This window comes from Tympanuchus pallidicinctus, unplaced genomic scaffold (genome assembly GCF_026119805.1).
Source record: "Tympanuchus pallidicinctus isolate F22 unplaced genomic scaffold, pur_lepc_1.0 scaffold25, whole genome shotgun sequence".
Classification (NCBI taxonomy): Eukaryota; Metazoa; Chordata; class Aves; order Galliformes; family Phasianidae; genus Tympanuchus; species Tympanuchus pallidicinctus.
The window spans coordinates 4,008,788-4,025,827 of record NW_026294742.1 but is presented as its reverse complement, the minus strand read 5'-3'; the positions used below and the strand labels follow the sequence as shown (position 1 = coordinate 4,025,827).

At 41.5% G+C, this 17,040-nt stretch overlaps 1 protein-coding gene across 2 annotated transcripts in view; it reads right to left on the bottom strand.

Moving 5' to 3' along the window:
* Positions 1 to 12,368, bottom strand: part of GNAZ (G protein subunit alpha z) — a 51,567-nt gene extending 39,199 nt beyond the window's left edge. The window contains exons 1-2 of one of the 2 annotated variants that reach the window (XM_052689550.1): positions 12,199 to 12,368; positions 5,496 to 5,582 (exon numbers count right to left, since the gene is read on the bottom strand). The gene's annotated coding sequence lies outside the window, so the exon portion shown is untranslated. The remainder of the gene's footprint in view (positions 1 to 5,495; positions 5,583 to 12,198) is intronic. The other variant, XM_052689549.1, reaches the window with a different exon arrangement.
* Positions 12,369 to 17,040: the final 4,672 nt, after the last annotated feature.

Genomic DNA, 17,040 nt, shown 5'->3' with positions numbered 1-17,040 from the left:
CCTGGAGAAGAGGAGGCTCAGGGGAGACCTCATTGCACTGTACAACTTCCTGAAGGGAGGTTGTGGTGCAAAAGGGTCTGGCCTCTTCTCCCAGGCAAATAGTAGGACCCGAGGAAACGGCAAGAAGTTGTACCAGAGGAGGTTTAGGTTGGATATTAGGAGAAACTTTTTCTCTCAAAGGGTGGTCAGGCACTGCAATGGCTGCCCAGGGAGGTGGTGAAGTCGCCGTCCCTGGTGGTGTTCAAGAGGCGCCTGGATGAGGAGCTACGAGAGATGGTTTAGTGCTTGTGGCACTGATAGGAATGGGAGGGTGGTTGGACTGGATGATGTTGCAGATCATTTCCAACCTTGTGATTCTGTGATTCTGTAATAGATACAAATAGTCAATTCTGTGAAACTTTCAGATTCGGGTTTCTATACGATCTCATAATTTACTGTGTTATTTGGAGATACAGAAGCATTATCAGTATTACTGAGATTTAACATTAACTTCCATCTGTACGCACATGTTCCAAGCCTGACTGCTGTTGGTATTTACAATGTGTTTGTTCAGGCTCAATCTTACGCAAGCACGAGAAAAATCTGACCACAGAGATTTTTAATCACACTATGACAAAAACAAGATGTTTCCATACATTTGTAGGGCTATGCACATTTTGTCACTATCCTATGAATCACTTTCACATCATTCCATAAATATGTTTTTTTTCTATAACAAAAATATGAGAGTAGGTATTGTCTACTGATTAATTTTCAGTATTTTAAAATTCAACAGGTAGCAAAATAAGTCTGGGCACATTTTCAGCAGATTCCTTCCCACCTAATGATAGGTATTATTTTTTTATTCCCTATACTGCTGCTAACTCCCTACCCATACAACCACAGTTTCAGTGTTTTTACTAAAACCTGTGACAACATCTTCAGTAGTCCATTAAACCCTGTCTGCAAATAATCGCATTCTGGTTGTACAAGTTGTCCTATGCTGAAGCCAGAAAAGTTTCCTTTTTGTATCACAGCTCTACCAGCATGATCTCCTTCTTTACAGTTCTCTCGCCATTTTGTGATCCTTATTTCATTCACTTTGCTTAGATAAGCTCTTGAATCAAGTACTAAGAACTGATCCACTGCAACATTTAACAGTAAGAAAGAGTAATTTGCAGGTACTTTTTCTGCGTGAAGCAGTCCTAAGAGCTTAAATGAGAGTTTCACATAGCAGACAAAGTTACTAAGCACCCGCAGCACAAGTCTTAACAGCAACATTTCAAACGTCTGCTCTTTTGTTCTCTTTACTCTTTACTCTCAGTGACATTTCTTTTTGACTCAAATAGCTGTGGTACTACCTAAAATTATCTTAAAGCTGAAAGGTGCTAATCTAGCTGTTAGTTTATTCATTATTCAGCAATAAATCCTTAGTTATTCAATTCTCATTTCTAGTATTAGCAAAAAAAGCCAAAACCTGCTTGTGGTATCACTGTATCACAGTACTAAAATAGCACGTAAAGCTAAAATTTTACCACTAGATTCCTAGCAATTCTAGTTGGCGTTCCACATTTTACACCTATGTGATAGGCAAGAAAAAAAAAGCTGACAAGTTATTTCTTTTTTTCTCAATATCCACTGTTGTAAAAACAATTAAGGGAAACATATTTTGGGTAAGAAATAATATACATGCTGGCAGTTGTTCAGAATGCATCCATACCTCAACATGAAGGTCATACACAACTTTCTCAGTGAGGCACAGCAGGTCAAAACAGTGCAAAAGCTACTGCAGCTGGATGTCTTCCAGCTTCCAAATTCACTCTAACCCACAAAGCAAGTTTACCAACTGTGGGGCAATACTCACAATACATAATGGAATGACAGCTTGTCTTCAAAACTATGTCAAGTATATGACAGCTTCTGAGACTGCTCAGATTAATCAGCAGAAGTGGGCTGGGGAGTTTTTATGTGTTTTCAGCTGTCCATTTCTAGATACCTTGAGTTACATATCATAACAGTTCTAACCTGATAACACCTTGCAGCCTTTCAGGATCATTGTGCTTAGAAGTGTAGATTTTGGTATGCCATGGTACATTTAGAGCATACCTCAAGACTTTTAAATTGAGATATCACAGCCAGTACTGTAACGAGGAAAAGACAATGAGTACTGCCTCTTAGTGCCTTTTACAACTCTTACAAATTTTGTGCTTTTTTCCCTCTTCTGATACTGAAAAATTTCTCACAGAATTCTACTTAGAAGAACAACTCATTATGCAGTATCTACCCCAAAAGTTACAAACATCCCAAAAACCAAGAAAAATAAGATTTTTAACTCTACAAAAATGCCAAGTCACCTTTCCACCTCAACTAAAAGGAGACAAAAGAAATTACTAACCCCTTCACCCATCTGAAAGCAATTTGAGTTTTGTTTCAAGTTCTACCAGCTGGCAGCAATCCCATTAAGAGGCAATGCTGCTGAAATCCATGTGCACTAGCAGTCACATCTCTAACTATCTTTTGCACAATGTAGTTTAGAAGGAAAATTGGAAGCAACTCCTGTTATCCCCTTTGTCTTCTGAGGGTTCCATGTGCTAGGAAAATATCCACTACAAGTTTTAAGCAGTTTTCTTATTTTAGAGACATGGGAATAACACAGAAGTAGCAGAATAAGAAAACAGAATGTCAATGCAACATTGATTTTGTCTCACTGACTCTTTGGAGACAATTTTTGTCAGTCCTTAAGAAGGAGATAAAATTTTAGATTCTGTTACTCATATCCATCACTAAGGAGTGTAAATGACTGCTCTTCATAACAATAACATTAACTGCCCCTTTTCCTCTTTTGTACTGCTTGCAAAAGAGAGCTTCTCCATCAAGGTGAAATATAATTTTCTGAAATCTTTTAATCTAGGCCTTGTGCTGTTTGTATTCTGTTGATCTCCACCTGTCTCTGACCAATCCTAATACAAGCTGGATAAATTATTTGTGGAGAAAAATAGGATTTCACAGGGATTTTATAACAAGATAAGTCTGAAATACCCTTTTAAATTACATTTTTAAAAATATGGAATCTGCAGTTGATGATTCTGACTAAACAGATGCAGTTATCAAGTAAATGATGAGATTGATATGCTCTTAATATAACTTCATCAAATGTGTAAATCTTTTCCACATCCTATGTGAAGACAGATAATAACCAGTGTGTCTAAAAAAAACTGCATTTGCACTTCATCTCTTATTGCTGAATATGAACAGCTACAGACTGACAGGATTCCATCTGGCCTCCGTTACAAAAATGTTTATTTAACACTCCTCCAAGCACTTCATTATTTTCTTGAATCGACTTATGTAAGATTTTGATGAGTTCTGTGAATAATTCTTGACTGATAAATCTTAATTCTCGACTGAGAACATTAAGTATCTGGAATCCAAAAGTACCGTTATGTAGATAACCTTTGCTTAATCGTGGACTCTCTATGTTTGGAAACAAACAACACCAGAATGAGACGCTGTCCAAATACACCAAAATACTGTGCTTGATCAAGACAATAACACATGCAGAATTCTCTCAGAAAATATTTTCTTGTGTCATCATAAAGTAGGTGAACTTCTGGGACCGTACACCTTTTATATATAATTTACTCTGACACAGGCAAAGCAAGTTGGAGTTTTATTTAAAAAATTACTTTTCAAAATAATTGAGATGTTTGCCCAGTGTTATTCAATATTGTTTTGCTGACTGTGCAAGGCAGGGCAGTTTAAATGGCACTTTTATTAGTTTTGATCAGAAGACAATAATATTCAACAATAATTTGATAGCAAGAGGAGAATGTCTCCGTTACTTTGATCCAAAGTTTTTTTCATTGAGGGCTGAAAAGTGACACCATCAGCAGAAGTTCTTACGTTCACTCGGATTTTTAATCAAATTTAGCCTTTCTTGATTCTGGCAACCAAACTTAAAATTTGCCTCCAGTAAGCTTCTTCAGAATACAACAGGGACACATCTCTAGCATAACATAAATTCTTTAGTTCAGACTTACTGATGAATATGGAATGGGAACTACATTGGCTTTCATAGGCAGCGATCTGTACTTTCCCACTAGTGAAAAGGAACTACAATTGTTGCCTTTTCAGTTGGTCACTGCCCTGATTAGATGATTTTTTTAAATACAGGTATTTTCTGGAGCAAGGTTTTTTCCCCGCATTTCAGAGGTAGCAGATGATCCTGAGTAATTGTTCATTGCTTGTCCATCTTTTAAGTGCTTTTTCGTAGGTTACTATAAACTTCCATTCAGTCAGCCTTTTCCATTTAATTCTTATGAAAGACTGGAGGAAAAGCATAGAAGTAATTTGTACTGTAGAATCATGAGAGAGTACCTTCCTCTCTGGGTATTCACTTGAACGTCACTTGGGTGAAATTCTCCCAAAATAAAATACCATTACTAGTAGAATGATTCAGAGAGCTTGTTAAGAAGGAAGATGACTGTTCTGCTCACTGAGAACTTCACCTTTGTTTGTTAATTAAGTTCACTGCACACTTGAAGAATTCCATGTGACTGAGCGTCCAACTTTGAAGTGTTCAGTGTTCTAGTTACAGTAGGAGTTACCCATTTCTTTTAGATCAATTCCTACAAAAATTATCTTGCCTAAATGACTTCCAGATTAGGATATTGCAGCATTTTTAATTCAGCATTCATTGTTTGCCAGTGTCAGAAGGAAGACAAAAATAAAAAGTAATATTAATTGGCCAAAAATACAGAGAATTTCATGTAGTTCTACTGCACCATGCTTAGTTTAAAATCTCATTTGGGGAAATGTTTTTTCATGATCCAGCCTTCACTTTAGAGCTGTCTGAACCTCAGCCTGAATTTTGAGTTTCCAGGTATGATCCCAAGAGTCCACAACAGCAGTGGCTCTTCCTGGTATCCTTGGCTGCAGAAGGGAGAAAAAGCGCAGTTGCTAAACAAACAACACAATGTGGAGAGAGGCTTCTCTTGTCACAGACCAGGGGAATATTCTCTACAAGCACTGAATTTAAGTTTATAACTCACTTGCACTGGCTGAGAACACAACTATAACAGAATCAATAGTGAAATGATTTGCCTTGGTGGTAGGTTATTAGTTCACCAGTGTTTTGACTTCTACTTCATTGAACTGTTTGGCACGGCAGCATACAATTAGTCCTCTCTGGGAAAATACAGAATTGTAATCTGCAGTGTTAAACGACATAGATTCCTTCCTCTTGTTGATTTTGATACCTGATATTTTCATTTTTTTCAGACCACTGTATATTTAATTGACCTGTGGAAGTAAAGAATACTGTTCTGATACAGGAACTGTGCATGTCAGCCTACAGTCTGACCACATTTGAAACAACAAACAATCTCCTGAATTAATAAGTTGTTGAAATTACTGCCCTGTTGATGTTCCTATAACTTGAGAAAATTAAAGAAAGGCTTCAGTATTCTATTTCTCCTTTTGAACACCCATGCAAAAAACCCAAAAACTTTACACACCTGTGTAATCACAGTCATGAGGCAAAGTTCAGATCTGCTTTTCAGAATGCTCACAGCAAGAAACACAATCAGAGGACTTAGGCACATCTAGGCAGGGAACGGAAATAATGTGATAATAGAACAATTGCTCAAACTTGAAATAGGCTAACCTTAGAATTTTAAATACCATCATAAATGTCACTGAATTACGAATTAAGGTAAGTTTATCTGTTCATGAACATAAATGGATTGAAAAGGAGATAAAAACATGTCTCTGAAATTACTGATTAAGGAGAGATTCTACCATTATTGAGCATTACAAAATGAAAGCACAATGCCTTCCTACCAATTATAAAAGTATGAAAGTATCTGCCAGGTGCAAAATGGTTTCTATTTTAGCATGCTGACTACCAACTTTAAAAGGCCAGGTACTGAAAGGCATCCTGAGAGAAAAATCTGCCTACCAAGAACCAGTTGGAACAAATGGAGGGGCTCACTGGCAGTTCACTGGCAATCAACTCACTGGCAGTACAGAGAAATGCTCTAGTGCAACAGTGTTTAGAATGGATTTCATTCATATCATAAGCACTATTTTACCAACGGATTCTAATGCTTTAAATTACATTTACAATATATGAAAAAATTGTAACTAGTATTGGTTTGAATCTTCTGCCATTACATAAATATCAGGGACAGTTAACAGCCACTACAGTTTCTTTCCTCTTAAGACATCCATACAGAATATATTTTGCATATCTATATAAACTGATAATGTATCTCCACATCCAAATGAAATAACAATTTGTTAATAGATTCTAAATACTCAGACATTATGGCATGGATTGGTAGATATCTGGAGAACAAACTTTTCATTTAAATAAAACACAAGACGTTAACATGAATTGTATTATTTTAAGCCAGACAGTCTCCTTGATAACACTTTTTATTCATTTGAATCATATATATATTTATGTTTTAAAGGAAGATGTTTAATAACCAGGTACTTACCCTCCCCAAACAGCAAGCCCTCTCAGAGATAAACATCCAGCTGTGTTTTTGTTACCACGCCATGACACTTCCATCAGAATTGATTACAGTTCAGTTTCATTGTGTTTTTTCTTTCCACGACACAACTGTGTCAACTGTGTTTGTGTATCAACACTTGATATGCTGTCTGTGTTTGTGTCAGTGCATTTTGGGAAGATAAAGGTAGTCATCCTAAATTGCCTCAATAAGGTTTGAAAATACAGAAAACAGGCATGCAGAACGAGAGTTGAAACACACTGGGGATACATGCTATAAGTACTGTCTGGATAAAAGACCTGGGTTACTTGTACTGTTTTAGTGGAGCACTTCATCCACAATAAAACAGCACTGTAAAGATACAGGGAGAGGACAAGGAGAGTGTGCTGGCCTACTCACTATCAAAGAAAACAAGCTTGTTAAGTAGGAGAAGTAAAATATGGTGAAATATCTTGAAAATTACCTAGAAATTGGTTAAATTATACTATTTTTATCCTTTATATTTTACAGTATACAGTAAGAATAGGGCTCATCTGTCCAGATTTAGCATGTGTATGTAGTTGGCTACCCCTGAGCTCGTCACTCTGTGCTTCCTTTGTAGTCAGTAGGGACAATTGTCATGTCCAGAGGACAGTTAATCTCAGTCTAAAATAGTGGTCAAAAAGTAGTTTGATTAACTGCACTGGAGGAATCCATTTTTCTCTCCATTAGCTATAAGGGAAACCTAACCAACTACCTCATAAGTACATGACCTACTATAAGCATCTAAAAGTGATGAGAATAATCCCTCCACCTGCCAAGTCCAGGGAATTACTGTTGCGTAAATTGACTGTAAAAATATCGGATTAACAAGATGTAGTTCCTAAAAAATGATTATTTGCCTTCTGTGTTTTATCATTCTTTTTTTACATCTGGTAACTTTACACGTATGCTAATCTCATTCCATTTTGAATGGGCATATAATGACAAGTTTTATTTGTCCCCACACTGCATGGACAACCTTCTGAACTGTGTGCACTTACTGGTTCCCAAGTGTGCAAACTACGCAGAGAAAAATTTTCATAATTTTCCTATGGGCACAAGAATATAATGGCAAAATGATGAATATTTAGAATTTAAATTCAGCTTTTCACATTTGCCTCTTTATGTCCTTCTATTGGCCAACATGATCACTGGTGAGTTCACAGGCTATTTCTGTAGCATAGAATTGCCTGGAAATGTTCTCATACTTGTTTTTTGATATGATGACTTAGCAATCTAGACCAGAAACAGCCCTCTGGTGTACGGGGCTTAGAGATAAAACAAGGGCAGAGGAAAATAGAATTTGTTGAATAAAACCATTACATATCCAATGCTAAATAAAATAATGGGACTCTGGGAGAGTTTCTGCTGAACTCTGGATAATACTTTGAGCAGCAGAAGTTAAAAAAGAAAACAACAACAACAAAGAAAGCTGCAGCCTTCTGAAATTTTGCCATGTGTTTTGTCAGTTATGGTTTTAAATTTATGTAACAGTAACAAATATTGGGAGACTTTGCTAGAAATGATGGCCCAACAATAAGCTGTTTCTTCCATCTTACTTCACCAGTACTCTTCAGCGTTAGTGAAGAGCAACAGTTGAGAAAGAAGCATATTTTTCTCTGCAGTTCTCATTTCAAAGGTTAAATCATGTTCTTGATTACAAGGGCATAATGCTACGATAACTTAAATTGCTAATTTATGGCAACTCCTGATTTAATTGCAGAATAAACCCTTCTGCATCATATTCTTTGTATACTATGTATCTGAAATTGCAAGAGGACTTTTAGAATAGAATCAACTGTAGTTGGTTTGGGTCAGACTAGTTATTTCCAGTTATTATTCTTTCATCAATATGACAAATGAAAATTGGGCTCCTTAAATACTGATTCTGGAAAGCTTAATAAAAATATTAACTTTTAATATAATAAAAATTATAGGTCAAATTCTCCTCTTAAGTAGGCTGGAGTAAATCTATTGTAACTATTAACAAATGTGATTTTATTTTGGATATGTTGGGAATTACAAGGAACAAAATTTAACCTTTTTAAAAATAAAAATAAAACCAATAATAGTATTTCTAAATATGCCAATATTTTTATTTTGGAGGACTTTGGTTTAAAAATTATCATAGATAAATTAGTTAATTATTTCCCATAGTAAGGTGTTACGACTGAAGGTGAATAACCTCAGCCACTATGTTAGCAATAACCCTAAATTTTCTCAGTGAGATTAATATTGTAGAATCATAGATTCACTAAGGTTGGAAAAGATCTCTAAGATCATCTAGTCCAACCATCCACCTACCACCAATACGTCCACTAAACCACATCTCTAAGTACTACATCTGCCCTTTCCTTAAATATCTGCAGGGTGGTGACTCCACCACTTCCCTGGGCAGCTTGTTCCAGTGCCTGACCACTCTTTTTGAGAAGAAATTCTTCCTAATATGCAACCTGAACCTCCCCTGGTGCAACTTGAGGCCATTGTCCTGTCACTGCTACATGGAAAAAGAGACCAACCCCCACCTCAGCACAACCTCCTTTCAGGCAGTTTTAGAGAGCTGTAAGGTCTCTTCTGAGCCTTCTTTTCCTAGATTGAACCATTCCAGTTCACACTCCACATCAGATTTGTGCTTCACCAGTTTTGTTGCCCTTCTCTGGATGCACTTCAGTCTCAATGTCTTTCCTGTAGTGAGAGGCCCAAAACCAAACACAGTGCACAAAGTGTGGCCTCGCCAGAGCTGAGTACAGGGAACGATCAGCACCCTGCTGCTCCTGGCAACACTATTTCTGATACAAGCCAGGATGCCATGGGCATTCTTGGCCACCTGGGCACAGTGCTGGTTCACGTTCAGCCAAACATCAACCAAATCCCCATATCCATTTCCTATACACAGCTTTCCAGACACTTTGCCCCAAGCCTGTGGCATTGCATGGCATCGTTGTGGCCAAAGTGCAGGACCCGGCACTTAGCCTTGTTGAACTCAGCCTGCAGATCCAATCTTTCCAGGCCCCTCTGTAGGTCCTTCCTACCCTCAGGCAGATCAACACTTCCCCCCAGTTTGGTGCTGTCCACAGACCTACTGAGCGTACACTCAATTCCCTCATCCAAATCATCAATAAAGATATTTAAACAGGATAAGCCCCAATACCTGCCCCTAGGGAACACCACTTGTGACTCGTGCTTAAATCATTAATACTTTGATAAACGGATCATTCACAAGTTAGAGCTTGTGACTCCAGGAAAGTCTTAGTGAATTTGTCATTGAGACTGTGACCTCACTGAGATCTGCTTTAAAACTGTTCAACACTGTTGATCCTAGAGGGAGAATCTGATCAGTGAAACGCTGCGTGCTCATACTGAGCCTGGACTGTCCCACTGACAGCAGGGACAAAACTTCCAGCGAGTCCCATGGAAGCAGGACCAAATCTTTACACAGAGCTAGTTAGATTCAACTCTCATTTTCAATTGCATAAATCTGGAGAATATCTTCTGAAATAAGTGCAATTATGGTGATTTAGCCCAAAAGAATCGAGAGTGATTTTCTTTAATTAGGTGGCGGGGGGGAGGCGAAAGATATAATTCCTTTATGTTACCTCATTGCTACGTATCAACCAAGGCTCTATCTCCTGTCAAAATCATTATCTGCTTAAGTTGGAGAGGAAGAGCTGACTTCGCCATTTAAGGATTTAAGCTTTTACTGTCCACTGAATTTTCTGTTATCCTTATCCCTCTGCTTATCCCCTTCCCCACATCTCAGCAGGTAGATTCCCTTAAGAAGGCACACATTTCTTTTTTCTGCTTCACTCTAGATTTCTTAATATCTAATGTACCTTTTCCATTAATGTGTAATCCAGACTGCAACAACGAGAACACTTTCACTTCACTCCAGAGCTATTTTTCTAGTTATTTTTAGAATAAAATTATTAATGTAGTTAAATTCAAGCCCAAGGCCTGTAGCTGAAACACCAAGACTCACTGAAAGCCTGATACATCTGATTGCAAGGCAGTAGTGCCTCCCAAAGAGCCAGCTCTGTCACCAGCAGGCAGTGAAGTTACGAGAACATAATCCTCAGACGAGGTGGCACATTCTTCATGCAGCAGAATTTATTCACCTCCATAAGGCCCACTGCCAGAATGAAATCTGCAGCCTCACATGGAGTCAATCTGCCTTTCTGAGGGCATGCATATGCACACAGTAGTGTGGTTCTTTGAAAACGCAAGTCTGTGCTTTAGTGGTAGAAGGAAGGAGATTTTGTCCTAAATACCCCATATGACTGAGATGTTTTCTCTTTATTTCACTTGTCACTGGTTTCCTGAAGACTGGAATTTCACTCTTCTGTACATGTAGGCCTGCGCTGGAACGGTGTCCTCTATCCAAGGACAGGGATCTGTGCTTTTGGGTAAGAGCTTCCAGCCTAATGATTTGATGGAGACAGCTAAGTTAAAGGCAAACACCTCTCTGCTCTGCAGAGCTGTATCCCTGCACCTGTGTCTCTTCAGGTGGCAAATTTGTGCCTTGCTGTAGAAAAGCCACACTTTTATCTGTACTGGCACTTAAGCCATCAGCTTGGATTACAAATTCTCCATCCATCAAGTCAGAAACAGTTTTCCCCGCGGAAGCACAGAGTACACCCTCATTCTGACTCCATGATCCACAAGTAGGCATCCACAGCATCACGGTTCTGCCTCACCTGCTGTGTAACCCCTGCAGAAGACCTTCCAGTGGCCACTTCACGGGTGTGACCCACAATGGCACGAAACACAGAGCCAGAATAAAAGCCAATCGGAGTCACGTTAGTACCAGTAAATGGATGTAAAGGGAGCTGAATGGAAAAGCAATGAGGTTGTCTCAAATCTCGCCCAGGAAAACGCTGCTGAGATAGGTCAGCAGCCTCCCGAGCAAATGCTGCAACAACACATTAAGCAGCTCCTTCAGGGAAACAGCCAAAAAAACCTCCGCTCAGTGCTACTGCCAGAAATTAAAGACACTTGTCTGTAGATCTGTAGGCTAACCGAAGCGTTGGGTGTGCACAGAGGAATCTGTCACTCGAAATGCAGATGCGAACAGACCACGGAACTTGTGGCTCAGCACCGCAGCCGTGCACAGGTGCAGACTGATGCCATAACACTTCCCGATCCCTCAAACGCACGAACGAAGCAGAGCACCCTCGGAACAAGCAGCCTCGGCTGCAGGACTCAGCAGCCGGAGGTCGCACCCGGAAAGGCTGCACAGCCCCGGGAGCAGAGCCGTGCCTGAGGGTTCTCTCCCAAAGGCACAACCGAATGGGATCGGCAGCACGGCGCGGCGGCTCGGGGCAGCTCGGACACTGGTTCTGGGGTCCGGGCTAGGAAGGGCGATGCCTGAGCTTAATGAAAAGGGCTGGAGCTGAAGCAGAGCCGACCGGAGGCCGGCATCTCTGGAGAAGGTCATTTTAGCCGTGGCGGCAGCCGCCCTACCCTTACGATTTTTCTTCTGCAACCAGCAAAATATTCCTACCTCACGGTGACGACCATCCCTTCCATCACCGAGCAACACCACCGCCGCTCGTTTCAAGATGACATCTATTCCTTCCCCCCGCAGAAGCCCCTTTTCATTCTGGAAACGCACGAGAGGAAAACGCTCCTCGCGAAGCCGACGGAGGGAGGAGGAGGAAAGCAGAAGGCAGCACGCACTCACCTCGGCGCCGGGCCGGCAGTCCCCGCCGCCTCAGTCCATCGCCGCAGCCCCGCGCTCCTCCCGCGGCCCTCTCGCAGCGGCCCCGCCGCCCAGCAGCAGGCGGACGCTGCCCTCCCGCCGCTACCGGCACGCAGCCCCGCGCTCCGCCCGATGCCGCAGTACCGACGCCCGCCGGCGGCCCGCGGAGGCAGCGGCGCGGGGCGGTCCCGCCGGGAGCCGGGCGGGGGGCGCGGGCCCGGCTGCGGGAGGCGGAGGCAGCAGCGCGTTGCCGGGCCAACGGCGGGGGCTCCGCGGGCGGCGGCGCGGGGGGAAGGGGGGGCGGGCGGGCGGGCGGCCGAGCCCCGCAGCCCCTCCCGTGCTGGGCGGCAGCGGCGGACGGGCGGCTCCGCGCCCGCGTTGCGTAAGGAGCGCGCACGGGGCCGGTCCGGTACGAGCGGAACGCGGCCGGGGCGGCTCCCCGCGGAGAACGGCACGGCTCTCGGGGTGCCGGGCCGGGTGCCGCATCCGTGCCAGAGTGATGCAATCAAGGGCAAAGGGAGAGAAACCGGGCTGGTCGTGCCTCGGGATCTGCCTGCGTTCCGCTGTTTCCATCTTTCAGTTGGTCTCGGTGCTGTGCATTTGTTTTCTCTGCTTTTCTCTTTGCACTTTTCACTTTCCCCTCTTCTACATGTGTGCGACTTACTGTAGCTTTATTTAAGTGATACCAAGTATCGTTTTCTTTTATCTCGTGGATGGAGGTACTTATTTCTACATTATATCTTTCCTTCTAGTCGTGCAGGCTGCAGCCCTGCTCACACAGCTGCGATTTCTCCCTACAGTGCGATTTCATAACAAGAATTTATTGCTGATATGTTTCTGCTGGAGACAGCAACAGAAGCTTTCAGACAGAGACAGAGTAGGGGCATTTTTCCCACAACGAGGCTAACATGATGCAGCACAGAAAGCATCTGATTTTTGTAAATAACACCACTTGCAGGGCTGATACCGTCAGCACAGCTGCAGCATCGATGAACTACAATAATGACATATTTTAGTGTAAAACACAACACAGCAGCGTTACTTTTCTTGCACTGAAATAAGAACCATGAATCAGTGTAGCACACGAGTCCTGTGCATAATGAACCTCAGGGTTCTTACCACTGGAGTTTGTCTGTACACCTGGGCTGGTGAAGTGACTCTGGTAAGTTCAGAGCATCAACAGATGAACATCCTATACATCACCAGCACTGTTTTCTCAGCAAGATGGTAATTTTCAAATCACAAACTTGCCAGCTTAACAAAGCAATCAGCTTTTAACCGTTACACTTTACCTTTCAGTATCCAGCTATGCACATGTATGCTTTGATGCCTACTGTCTAAATTCTAACGGTGCTCTGTGTCTCTCAGGCACTCTGCTTGCAGTGCACAAAGCCCTGCCATAGTTCTGTTGGCAGGGGAATGGAGAGGGATAAAGCAGTGTAGCTGTGGTAACTGCCTGAGTGCTCTGGATAATGGGATGAAAGAACAATAACAAGGTGTACAGGTTTAATCTGCCGCTCCATAAAGAACAAGTAGTTACTATAGAAACTGTCATATTACATGTGTCTCCAGCTTTATATGTGAGAAGAAGCATCTTCCACACATTACCAGCTTGGGTACAAAAACAGCATCAGCTGCCATCATCCTGTGTAGGAAGATCATTGGTCACATGCTCTCCACAGGTTGCATCACTTAGGTGCTTTGGATTGCTGTAACAGAACACTTGCTTTTTGCAGTTTTGAGGGAGGCACCTACCGGTGGATGAGACATCGCAGGGGAAGGAAGTACAGGCAGGCAGTCTGAGCAGTGCACTGATCCCAGCACCACGGGATGGGAGTTTGGTGAGCGTGCTGTCAGTGAATGGCAGAGCTGAAAACCAGCTCATCCAGAATAAGGCAGCAGATCTGTCTCTCTTTTCTTCAGCTGTGCCTTGTTCTGCTACCAGAAATTCTCACTTGGGACCTTCCAGCTGCTGTTGGTTGCTTTACATATAGACAAAGTCTCAGAGGAATTTAAAGAGGAATATACATCTCAAAGTAGCACATATCCCAAAGTCAAACAGTATAAAAACAGAGTTATTTACCTCAGTGCTCTAAATTATATTCTTCTATGTAGGTAGATTGAAAAATTACAAATACATACTGAAAGTGAAAAGTCTGTATTACTCTTTCTGCCTGGAAGTACTAATTTGCCTAACAAATAGCAGTCTGGTGGAACGGTGATGATCTGGTCAGACCTCTGCACTCCCATGTCAGGCAGGTCTCAGGCGTTTTGCCATATGGGAGCAAGCTGTGTTTGGAGGAGAGGATGGCTGCTGGTGTGAAGGTCTCGCATGCAGTTCTGGAACCATGAACTGCATGAGCTTTGCTCAACTTGCCAGTGCCGCCCATTGACCAAAAGCCAAGTCCTGGCCTGTTTGCTGTTGCTTTCTCTTTGGGATCAGTCAAAATATACACTTAGTTTGAAGACAGTAGTGCTAAAATAGAAATGCATTTTTAAGTGCAAAATCCCACAGGGATTTTTCTAATCAATTACCCTTCATTATGCCATGACAACATCAAAATATTTATAAGCACACATGCAATGTTCTTGGTGAATGTACATCTCCAAATGATAGAGGGGAAACTGAGAGGCCACATCTGGTCTGCAATAAAAATACAATAAGGGACATTTTCTATTTCATTCCGTTTTCTACCAAACACCCTCCTTTTAAACAAGCAATTGTATATCTGGGTTAGATATTTATAGACGGGTCTGTGATTCTGTGTGAGCAGGAAGAACTGAACAGAACATCTAGAGAAGAATGAGAAGGCTATATTTTTATTTTTAACCATTTTTCTCACGTGGAAGAGTTTAAAATAGCATCAAGTGCAGATGACTGGAGTCTGGTATTTATAACTATCTACGAATTGTGCTTTGTACCAGTGGCTGTGAGATGGTGGGAAAAAATCATGAATGCACCTTCCAGGGCTGGTGTCAGCCTCAGCTCCTTTTTCATCCTTTAGGATGAAAATTGTCTTTACCAGGCTGTCGCCTTTTTATCGTGTTCTCACATCCTTCAAGTAACAGAGGGCTTCACTTGCTGTGAACTCTTTGATCTTCCAATCTCCTTCATGGAGATATTTGAGAACGTGAGCCTGGAGAATGAGTTACAGCTAACAGCACAATCAGTTAAAGAGGAGGACCTCTCTGGTTTCCCAACAGGCAAAAAAAAAAAAAAAAGAAAGAAAGAGAAAACAACCAAACCCTAAAAAGTAAAAGCCTAGCATACATTCCTTCATGATGTTATTACACATCCACTGTATGTGCAGCTCACAGCCATTGGCTCAGCTGCTGAATCAGCACTTGCCAGTGAAGCCAAGAGTAGAAAAACAAGCATTAAATCCAGCAGCTGGTGGACAGCTGCTTGGAGGCTTGCCTGGAGCCCTGACGGATACACTGGCTTTCCTGTGCACTTAACTTTGCACAGCAGGACAGAGCTCACTTTTCAGAAGATTTGTGATGGATACCTGGGCCCTAACTCCTCCTGAGAGGAAAGCTACCAAGACATCCCAAAAAAGAGAGGTGTGTAATTATTTGTAAAGGAGCCATTCTTTGGGGCTGCAGTATTACATTAATAATTTACATATATATATATATATATGTATAAAATATATATTATTTATTTATTTGTTTGTTTCCTGATTCTTCATTATTAAGGGTAAAGGAATGAAGAGGATGGGGAGTCACAACACTTCAATCTTTCACCCAAAAAGAAATAGGGGATCATTCAGTACAGTACAGAACGAAAGATCAGTGGAACTTGAACAAAGTCACTTGAGATCAAAATGCGTAGACCCTCAAGGAATGACATGCAAAGAGGTGCAATTAGAGAGTGCCAAAAATTGTTTTAGCAAAGAAATTTTCAACAAGAAAACAAAAAGAGCCAGTGCTGGATGTCCTAGCTGTGAGCAACAGGCTGCTGGTTATTCCTGGGGGAGATGCCTCCCTTCTCTAGTCTTCCTGTTTGAGGGTTTTCCACTCAGTATACATGATTACATATTCGTGGAAGCAGCCAGCTGGAAGGAGGTCTCTCCCACCTGAGGATCCCTGGGAGGCATTTAGGTCTTATTTATTTTTTGCAGTAGCAAACCAATAGAAAGAAGGAATGTCTTGCTTACAAGCTTTTTTTGTTGGTTTTTTTTTCCACTGATAATCATGGCAGCTGAAGAAGCATCAAACTGGGGACTTACAAGAATTGCACATGTATTTCTACTAGGTTCACATTTCTTTCTGTCCTTTACAGATGATAGCTTTGCTTCATGTGGGAACCATAAGCTATAACTACAAGTCCAGCAGGCATTGGTAGAAATTATTATTTCTCCCTTGTATGATTTTGTAATGTCTGATTAGGAGGAATAAGAAACTGCTAGCTTAGGAAAAAAAAAAAAAAAAGACTGAAAATTTTGTTTGAGGACAGAAAGGTAATTCTGCAAAGCACCAGAAATGGAGCTGTGGGCATTCCAGCAGCTTTACTACTGGGACCTGGGATGCCAGAACAGTTCTGTAAAAGATTGGAAGACTGCAGACAGATTTAAGTAATTAAGTTTAGTTAATTGCACACCTTTTTTATGTTAGGCCAGTGGCTAATTTTGTATCTACATGAATATACTGCGTATCTCAGCTGCAACTGTGGTCACTTAACGAAGCGCAGAACAGATGTACACAGCAGTGGGCTTGGCCACTTCTCAGCGCCTCCCGTTCTGAAGCAGTTTTAGACAGGGGAGTGAAAACCTGCACGAAAGACACTTTGACCTAAGACTGCATAGGTGATAAACTAATAGT